The following is a 9,974-nucleotide window of genomic DNA, read 5'->3' on the forward strand; positions in this document are numbered from 1 at the left end:
GTACAGGTGCTCCTGAAGCTTTCAGGGCAGATGGCACCGCTTCACTGGCCTTCTGTTCAAAACAAGCTTTGAGTTCAGCATCAAGGGATGCATTGTCAATGATTCCACTCGACTTTACTCCATAGCCTATTTTCTTGCGTTAACCTTATCACAATTGATGTGTGTTTGGGTGGTTATTCTGAGACTCCAGTTTAATCGAGTATCATCACTTGGTTTCCCCGATGGCTTTGCAAAGATCATACCTGGATTTTGTGTGTAGGTCAGGGTCACCCAACTTGAGCCCAACTCTTCCAAAATTCTCTCGACTCCGGTGTGTTTCCTACAGGTTGGAGCGTGGCAAATCTAAATCACTGTTTTAAAAGGAAAGGAGCAATAAAACAGTGAATTACAGACCAGTTAACCATAACAGCAGTAGTGGGAAACATGCCAGAGCCCATTATCAAAGATGTGATGACAGGACATTTGGAAATCATTAAGGGGATTTGATAAAGCTAGCATGTGTTTATTAAAGGAAAAAAAAAGTTTAACAAATCAACTGGAGTTTTCTTTGAGGATGTGACGAGTAGAATAGAAAAGGGAGAATCAGTGTATATATGGTGTATTTTCTGAAGGTTTTTCATGAGATCTCTTATAGGAGGTTTGTGGGTAAAGTTAAAGCACATGGGGTGCTGGGAAATATACTGGGATGGTTGACAGACAGGAAATAGAAAGTGACAATAAATGGGTCTCATTTCCTCACCAGGACATAGCACTTAATTTGATCTGTTTCTCCTGTCTTAGAATGTACTAGTGTATACAGGAAGTCCCCAGGTTACAAACAAGTCCCGTTTTTTCCACTGCTCATTGGCCGAATTTGTGTGTAAGTTGGTACAGCTACGGGCTAATTAGTCAGCCCGTTTGTTAGAATGAAACATTGTATATAACTCGGATTTTTTAAAAATAATTTTTAGAAATGAGAAGCTGGAGGTTGGTTCGTAAGTAGGTGACGTTCCTAAGTCGGGTGTTTGTAACCTGGGGACCTCCTGTATTTTACACTGAAGGCTTTAGGTCAATACAACCTCTTATTGAAATGCTGTGGAACCCTGTCTCATTATGTCATGAATAAAAGGTCAACTAAAGGCCATGCTATTGCAAACTTCAGTTTCAATATTCAACACTGTCATCATGCACTTGGCACAGATTTCTGAGAGGGAAAGTATAAATCACCCATTTATTCAGCAGGATTACTGTTAATTCAAAGAAAAGCCTAGAGTGCAATGGAGTCAACGTAAGATTGAGTGAGAATCAGAGTCCTGCCATGGATGTGGTCAAAATAAGGAGTGGTTTTTAGAGTGTGCTCTGGCCTACTTTGCAATGTGTTTCTTTTTTAACAGAGAAAATAGAAACATTGATTTTAATTCTGCAGTGGGATAAATAACTGAAATAGGAATAGATGAATAATGGGGAAATGGCAACAACAACTGAAAAGTGTTATGAATCACAAAAGTAATGAAGTGTCAAGATAAGAGTCTTGCTGGACTAGAACAAAAGCTAAATTAAATAAGATCAAAGGGTGGAAACGTTAGCAAGTCAGTTGTCAGAACAGTAGTTAAGCATCTTCAAGTATGAAATTCATTGAATAAAGAAATAAATATATGTATTCCAATAGAATGAAAAGCGGGTGTATCCAAGAGGAGAATCAGATGGATAAATGGATGGTTTAAATTAAAATTGGAATTCAAATGAATCATCGCTCCTAAAGAAACATGCTTTTATATTGCATTTTGTCATATCTCAAAAGCACTTCATATTCTTTTGTTATGTGTCATCCAGCAAAATGAGCAGTTAACTGTTTGAGATGGCTTTGGTTACGATCTAAGTACTGGAACAGAGACCAGGAGAACTCTCTGCAGTGCCTCAACTGTAATGTCCACTGGAACCACTGACACAAACTGAGCTAGAAATATGTTATGACAGCTTACGTGTTATAACTCCCCAAACCAGAAGGTTTGAAAACCTTGGGCCAACTCCTTTGCAGTTGTCACTCCTCCAGAGATAGCTCACACCTCACCTCACTGGCAGGAGCTCCTGGATAAAGCCCAGGGCTGGAGTGGACAGAATGATGGAGTTAGTAATGAATTGGAACAAGGGAAGTAACCCTGGTCAGAAGTAGCTCCCAGGAGTGCTGCAGAACTAGGATGTAAGCTGCTCCTCCTGGATCAACACATTTTTCACTTTATAGTTGACGAGCATTTGTTAAATTGTACCCAAGGCAGGAAGGTTTGGTGTAGGCTCAGCAAAGGGCAGTTCATATTCTGACTGGGGCATTGGGATCATTCGTAATATCTACACGAGGCTAATGTGTCTTTTACACGTTCCACGGAGCTGCCTGATAAATCACCTGACTGAATATAATATGGGATGTATTCAGAAACGCAGGAACTGTTCAGAAATATTGCTTGCAATAACTCCTGCTGGGGGCCTGCTGTCATGGCGTACCACACTTTTCTGTTCTGCATCATCAACAAACATTCATCATAGCTTGTCTGCACTCCATCCTGGGGTTTCAGAGGTTTTCCGCAGCCCTCTTTGCACTCCAGATGAGAGTTCACAGATGCTCAGTTGGGGTTCCACCAGGGCCACTTAGCTCCTGACCTCACCACAGCTTTGGTTCAAAAATGGGCAAAAGAGCTGAATGCCAGAGGTGAGATGAGAGTGACAGCCCTTGAAATCAAGGCTGCTTTTGACTGAGTGTGGCAACAAGGATCCCTAGCAAAACCGGAATCAACAGGTATCGGGGCAAACTGTCTAATGTTTGCAGTCATTCCTGGCACATAGGAAGACGATTGTGGGTATAGAATCAGAGTCATTGAGCACAGAAACACACCCTACATCCAACTAGTCCATGCCAACCAGATTTCCTAAATTAATCTAGTCCCATTTGCCAGTATTTAGTCCATTTCCCTCTAAACCCTTCATGTTCATGCACCCATCGGGTGCCTTTAAAATGCTGTAATCGTACCAGCCTCCACCACTTCCTCAGGCAGCTCCATCCATACACTCATCACCCTCTGTGTGAAAATGTTACCCCTCAGGTACTTTTTGAATCTTTCCCTTCTTACCTTAAACCTATGCCCTCTAGTTATGGACTCCCCTACCCTGGGGAAAAAGATCTTGGGTCTTTATCCCTCATGATTTTATAAACCTCCATATAGTCACCCCTCAGCCTCCAACATTTCAGGGAAAAATGTCCCAGCCTAGTCAGCCTCTCACTATAATTTAAGCCCGCTAATCCGGCAATATCCTTGTAAATCTTTCCTGATCCTTTCAAGTTTAACAACATTTTTCCTACTACAGGAAGACAAGAAGTGAACACAATATTCTAAAAGTGGTCTCACTAATGGAAAAATGTCCCAGCCTAGTCAGCCTCTCACTATAATTTAAGCCCGCTAATCCTGGCAATATCCTTGTAAATCTTTCCTGATCCTTTCAAGTTTAACAACATTTTTCCTACAACAGGAAGACAAGAAGTGAACACAGTATTCTAAAAGTGGTCTCACTAATGTCCTATGCAGCCACAATTTGACATCCCAACTCCTATACTCAATGCTCTGCATTCAACCCCTGTTCCCCTGTGATTGCACCCCCAAATCACTTTGTTTGGCTTCATCAGAAGTCATATGACACGGGTTATAGTCCAACACACTTATTTGAAATCACAAGCTTTTGGAGCACTGCCCCTTCATCAGGTGAAGTGGAGGGAAGAGCATAGGCACAGAATGTATAGGCGGAGAGATAATTGCATGATAATTCCAGGTAATTAAGAGTGTCACAAGATTGGGGCAACACGGTGGCTCAGTGGTTAGCACTGCTGCCTCACAGCGCTGGGCACCCGGACTCGATTCCACCCTCAGTCTGTGTGGGGTTTGCACATTCTCCCCGTGTCTGCATGGGTTTCCCCCGGGTGCTCCAGTTTCCTCCCACAATCTAAAGACGTGTAGGTTAGGTGAATTGGCCATGCTCAATTTCCCATAGTGTTCAGGGATGTGTAGGTTAGGTGCATTAGTCAGGGGTAAATGTAGAGTAGTAGGGGAATGGGCTTGGGTGCGATACTTTCAGAGGGTCAGTGTGGACTTGTTGGGCCAAAGGACCTGTTTCCACATTGTAGGGCTTCTAAAAAAAACATACAAATGGTGTGAGTGGAGTGTCAACAACTGAATAACGAGTCTCTGCAGGTTGTCAAAAGTGTTAAACAGTGAGAGGAAAGTGTCAACAGTTGATTAACAAGTGACGTATGATCTGTTTAATTAAGGTAGAGAGATAATCACTAAAAATCCCATAGGTTAATCGGATCACAGATCATCCCATCACTTGTTATTCAGCTGTTACACTTTGCTCACACTGTTTGACACTTTTGATCACCTGCAGAGACTTGTTATTCAGCCTATCAATACTCCACTCACACCATTTGTACGATCGTTTGACACTCTTGATTACCTGGAATTATCTTGCAATTATCTCTTCGCCTATAAATTCTGTGCCTGTGCTCTTCCCTTTACTTCACCTGATGAAGAGGCAGCTCTCCAAAAGCTTGTGATGTCAAATAAGCGTGTTGGACTATAACCGGAGGTCGTGTGATTTCTGACTTTGTCCACTCTAGTCCAACATTGGCATCTCCACATCTTTGTTCATAACAGGCCACTACTATTAACTGTATAAGTCCTGCCCTAGTTTGCCTTACCAAAATGCAACACCTCACATTCATCTAAATTTAGCTCCATCTGTCGCTCCATCTGCCACTCCTCTGCCCAATGACCCATCTGATCAAGATTCCATTGTCCTCTGAGATAACCTTCTTCACTGTCCAATAATCTTCACTGTTTTTTGGAGGTAAGTCATCTGAGCTCCAGGACATTTCTGCAGGAGTTTCTCAGGGCAGTGTCGTAGGCCCAACCAGCTTCAGCTGCTTCATCAATGACCTCTTCCCCCCCCCCCCCCCATCATAAGGTCAGAAGTGAGGATGTTTGTTGATGGTTGCACAATGTTCGGCACCATTTGTGACTCCTCAGCTATTGTTCAAATGCAATAAGATCTGGACAATATCCAAACTTGGGCTGACAAGTGGCAAGTAACATTTATGCCACACAAGTAACAGACTACAAACTTCTTCAACAAGAAAGAATCGAACCATCATCCCTTGACATTCAATGCCATGACTATCATTGAATCCCCCAATATCATCATCCCAGGGCTTACCATTAACCAGAAACTCACTGGACCTGCTACATAATTGCAGTGGCTACAGGAGCAGGTCAGAGTCTCAGAACACTGCAGTGAGTAACAGACCACCTGACTCCCCAAAATCTGTCCATCATCTACAAGTCAGAGTTAGGAGTGTGATGGAAGACTCCCCATTTGTCCAGATAAACACAGTTATAACAACACTCAAGAAACTTTACACCATCCAGTGCAAAGCAACCCATTTGATTGACACCACATCCAAAAGCATTCGGTCTCATAACCACCGATGCTCAGTAACAGCAGAGCGTATTATCTGCAAGATGCACTGTAGAAATCTATCAGGAATCCTTCGACAGTACCTTCCAAATACTACAGTCCAGAAGTACAAGGACATCAGTTATATGGGAGCACCACAACCTGCAATAGCAACCCTGTTCTCACCCACCCCAACCCACACAACATCCTGACATGGAAATATATCTCCTTTCCATACCCTGGAGCTCTTTCCTTGATGACTTTCTGGATCCAGCTATAGGACATAGACTGCAGCGGTTCAAAAATGCAGCTCACCACCATTTTCTTGAGAGCAACATAAATGTTGGTCCAGACAACAATGCCCACCTGATGTGAACAAATAAAAAAATGATAAATTTCTGTAGCTTTTCATCTCTGCTCAAATGGCCATATTATTGTCATTTTCTTTTCAGGATGTCACTTTTTAACCTAAAATTACACCCATTTTCCTTCCCAAAAAATAAATGAATTGAGGCCATATTTGAACTGCACCTAATCAAGATGATGTTTTCCAACAAAGGGGAGAAAGTGAGGACTGAAGATGCTGGAGATCAGAGTCAAGAGTGTGGTGCTGGAACAGCACAGCAGGTCAGGCAGCATCCGAGGAGCAAGAGAATTGACATTTTGGGCTAAGTCCTGAATTATCAGCAATCCTGATGAAGGGCTTATGCCTGAAATGTTGATTCTCCTGCTCCTTGGATACTGCCTGACCTGCTGGGCTTTTCCAGTTTTCCTACAAATCAAGAGGTTCTCCACCTTCTATTGAACAACAGTCGGATGGTGTCATCAACATTACAATAGGGTCTGAATCCATTGATTCAACTGTGATAGTTCGTATCAACTGATTTAGTAATTACCTCGAAACAGAGTGCTTGTGAGAACTGTCTCACCTTAAAATAACTGTTCAAGGAAATATAATCCATGAAGCATTGTGGGAGGTTTCCAGAAGGCAGATAGCAAAAACAAAAACACAACGGATACCTACTGACAATTTCAAATTTCCTGAGCTTTGACTTTGAGGCAGATGGAACAAAAGGCAAACAGTTCCATTTCTAACAACAGCTTGTTGTATTGATCACCAACTGAGCCCCCCAAGATATCCATTATAGGTCAATGAGCAGATCCAAGGGACCATTTAATGGCCCTAGATATTTGCATTCTTTGCCATTACATTGCACTGCTGGGAACGTTGTGTTCTGAAAAAGACTCATTAAAATCTCAGCAACTCAGTCATAGTTAATAGAAATGTATAATATTTGTCTCCAGATAATGTTTCTGCTCGTGCCCAAAGGCTTTGTGATGATTTCTGCTTCACCACAAAGGAATTTGAAACAGCTGCTTGCCGTGGTACAGATTATATTCCCTGCAATGATAGCCTCAGCAACATTGTTATTTTAATTATGATTAGTTTGATTCATCACTTCGCATGTTTTTGAGATTTCTGATTTTCAATCTACATCTCACATTTTCAAAATTGTTGAAAAAAGGCAGATTTCATCGAAGCCTCTTGCGCTCATTCAGGACAGTTCACAATAAGATCTCCAATTAAGGGGAAAACCAAGTTTATAATTTACACCGGGCCGTATGTCCCAAAAAACTGGAGGATCACATTAAACAGCAAGGTATTGAGCATTCTCAACTGTACTTGCAAAATTTAAAACATTAAATGTGGCATAAGTGGACACTTGCCAGATAATCATAAATGGATGAAGAATTGCACTGACAGCCAATTTAGGATAGTCAATCAGACTCATTGCTTATCCAGGAAGTCGGATATTTTAATGCATGGGGCCTTGTTCTTTGCAGACAGAAAAAACATAAACACAGACAGATCGCAATGGGTGACAGATATTCAGCAATTAATTTCTCAAAACCTTAGGCAATCAGAGCCAACCTGCCTGATTTACAATTTAAGTAAAAATTTGTAGTCAATTGTCAATCATCATTAACTCTATGGAAATTTCTTTACCAATCAAAGTCTACTTCTCAATGATTCTCCTCTCATGCAATATAATTATTTTTCTCCTTAAATTTACAAATTGTCTGCAAGACTAGTGCAAGACAAAAAGCTTCAACAAATTGTGTCTTCTTCGAACAGTTCTCAAGTTCTGTTTGAGAAACTGACTATTTACACAACATTTTGTGACAAACAATATGTCTGCTGGCTATGGACGAGTCCATTTTTCAAAGGCAGATTCATTCTAATGTTCGTGGAGTATGGGCATCACTGACAAGAGTAGCATTTCCTGCAAATCCCAAATTGCTTTTGATAAGCAGCTGGAGGTGAGCTGCCTTCTTGAACTGTTGATGTCCACGTTATGTAGGTACATCACGGCTGTAATACAGAATGATGGAATCACAGAGCCACAAAAGTATTATGGTGCAGGAGGAAGCCATGTTGCCCACTTGTCTGCACCAGTTCTTCAAGAGTGCTTCATCATTCAACGACTTTCAGTACCTTTTTCCCACAATGCATTTTATTTAAATAATTATCCAACACCCCCTTGATTACCTCAAATGAACCTCCCACCACCACCCTTTCAGGCAATGCATTCCATACTCTAATTACTCACCGAGTCAAAAAGATAGGGTTATATTTGTTTCTTGTGCAAATCGTTTTAAATCTGCACCCTCTCATTCTTGATCCTTATGTGAGTAGAAGTAGTTTCTTCCTGTCTGCCTATCCAGCCCTTTCATGATTTTGGAAACTTTTATCAGATACCCCCTCCACTGTCTTCTCTCCAGGGAAAACAGTCCCAACCTCTCCAATCTGATTTCAGAGAGTGGTGAGCCTGTGGAATTCACTGCCGCAGATCATGGCTGAGGCCAAATATTTTCAAGAAGCAGTTAGATATAGATCTTAGGACTAAAGGGATCAAAGGGCATGGGGAGAAAGCGGGAACAAGGTACTGAGTTGGCTGATTAGCCATTTTCTATGACCTCATGTTGAGACAAGAAAGATGTAAAGTGCCGATTGGGAAAGTAACGTTCTGTCTCTTGAGCTTCTTAAGACTTCACAGAAACACTGCGGCAGAAATGTGAGTGTGAGAGCGAAGTGGTGAATTAAAATAATAAGGAAACAAAAGCACAGGGTGGGGGCTTGCAGACCAAGGGAAGGTGTTCTGCACAGAGCATCATGGGAAGGCAGTGTTGTAGTGGTAATGTCACTGGATTAGTAATTAGGAATGCCAAGCTAATGTTCTGTCAACACTGCAACAGGTGGTTGATTTTGATTAGAAGGATAATTTGAAATTTAACATAAACTAATTTAGTGATGACTATGGTTACACATCTGGTTCCCTTAGACCTGTTAATGAGTGAAATCTGCCATCCTTACTTGATTTATCCCTGATATAAACCACAGCCCCTGTCCAAACCACAGCCAGTGTGACTGTCTCTTAACTCCAAATTGGCAATGCTGGCCCATTCAGCCATGCCCACATCCTATTAACAGTAAAACAAAATTGCCTAATCAGCCTTTAGTATCCTACAATGTAAACAATGAATACTAGCGACTGGATTAGAAGCAATATGAGTTAATTCATGGCCTTGCCTGGAAGGCCTTGGCTGGTGAGGAGAGAGAAGATTAAGGGGGAGGAGTTACACACCCTGAGTGCATGGGAAGGGGATAAGGTGTTGGTGGTGAGGGTCTCACAGAGGGAGTGATCCTTTCAGACTACTGGCAAGAGAAGGGATGGGAAGACTATTTGGAAAAGCCATCATGCTGAAGGTTCTGGAAATGGCAGAAGATGATCCGTTGAATTTTGAAATTTGCAGAATGAAAAGGGAGGACAAAAAAATCCCTGTGGCATTCTAGGTTGGAGGAGATGGTCTGAGAACTGAAATATGGGACATTGATCAGACATGGTCGAGGAGTGAGAAGATTGCTCAGTTGAGAAAAAACGCAAACCTATCAAAAATCACTGTTCTTCTCAACAGAACAGGGTGGCATGGTGGTTAGTACTGCTGCCTCACAATGCCAAAGATCCAGGATGTGAGGCTACTGAGAGTTCATAAAGGCAGAGGTGCCAAAATGTCTGAACTGGCTAAGGACATGAAAGGTCCTTAGTTGGTAGGATTAGGGAAAACCCTAAGGTTTTCTATAAGTATGTCAGGAATAAAAGAATGACTAGGGTAGGAATAGGTCCAGTCAAGGATAGTAGTGGGAAGTTGCGTGTGGAGGCTGAAGAGATTGGGGAGACACTGAATGAATACCTTTCGTCAGTATTCAATCAGGAACAGGACATTATTGTCAATGTGAATACTGAGTCACAATTAAGTAGAATGGATGGCTTTGAGGTATGTAGAGAAGAGGTGTCGGAAATTCTGGAAAGGGTGAAAATAGATAAGTCCCCTGGGCCTGATGGCATTTATCCTAGGATTCTCTGGGAAGCAAGGGAGGAGATTGCAGAGCCATTGGCCTTGATTTTTATGTCCTCATTGTCTACAGGAATAGTGCC

Source organism: Chiloscyllium plagiosum, chromosome 1, assembly GCF_004010195.1.
Source record: "Chiloscyllium plagiosum isolate BGI_BamShark_2017 chromosome 1, ASM401019v2, whole genome shotgun sequence".
Taxonomy (NCBI): Eukaryota; Metazoa; Chordata; class Chondrichthyes; order Orectolobiformes; family Hemiscylliidae; genus Chiloscyllium; species Chiloscyllium plagiosum.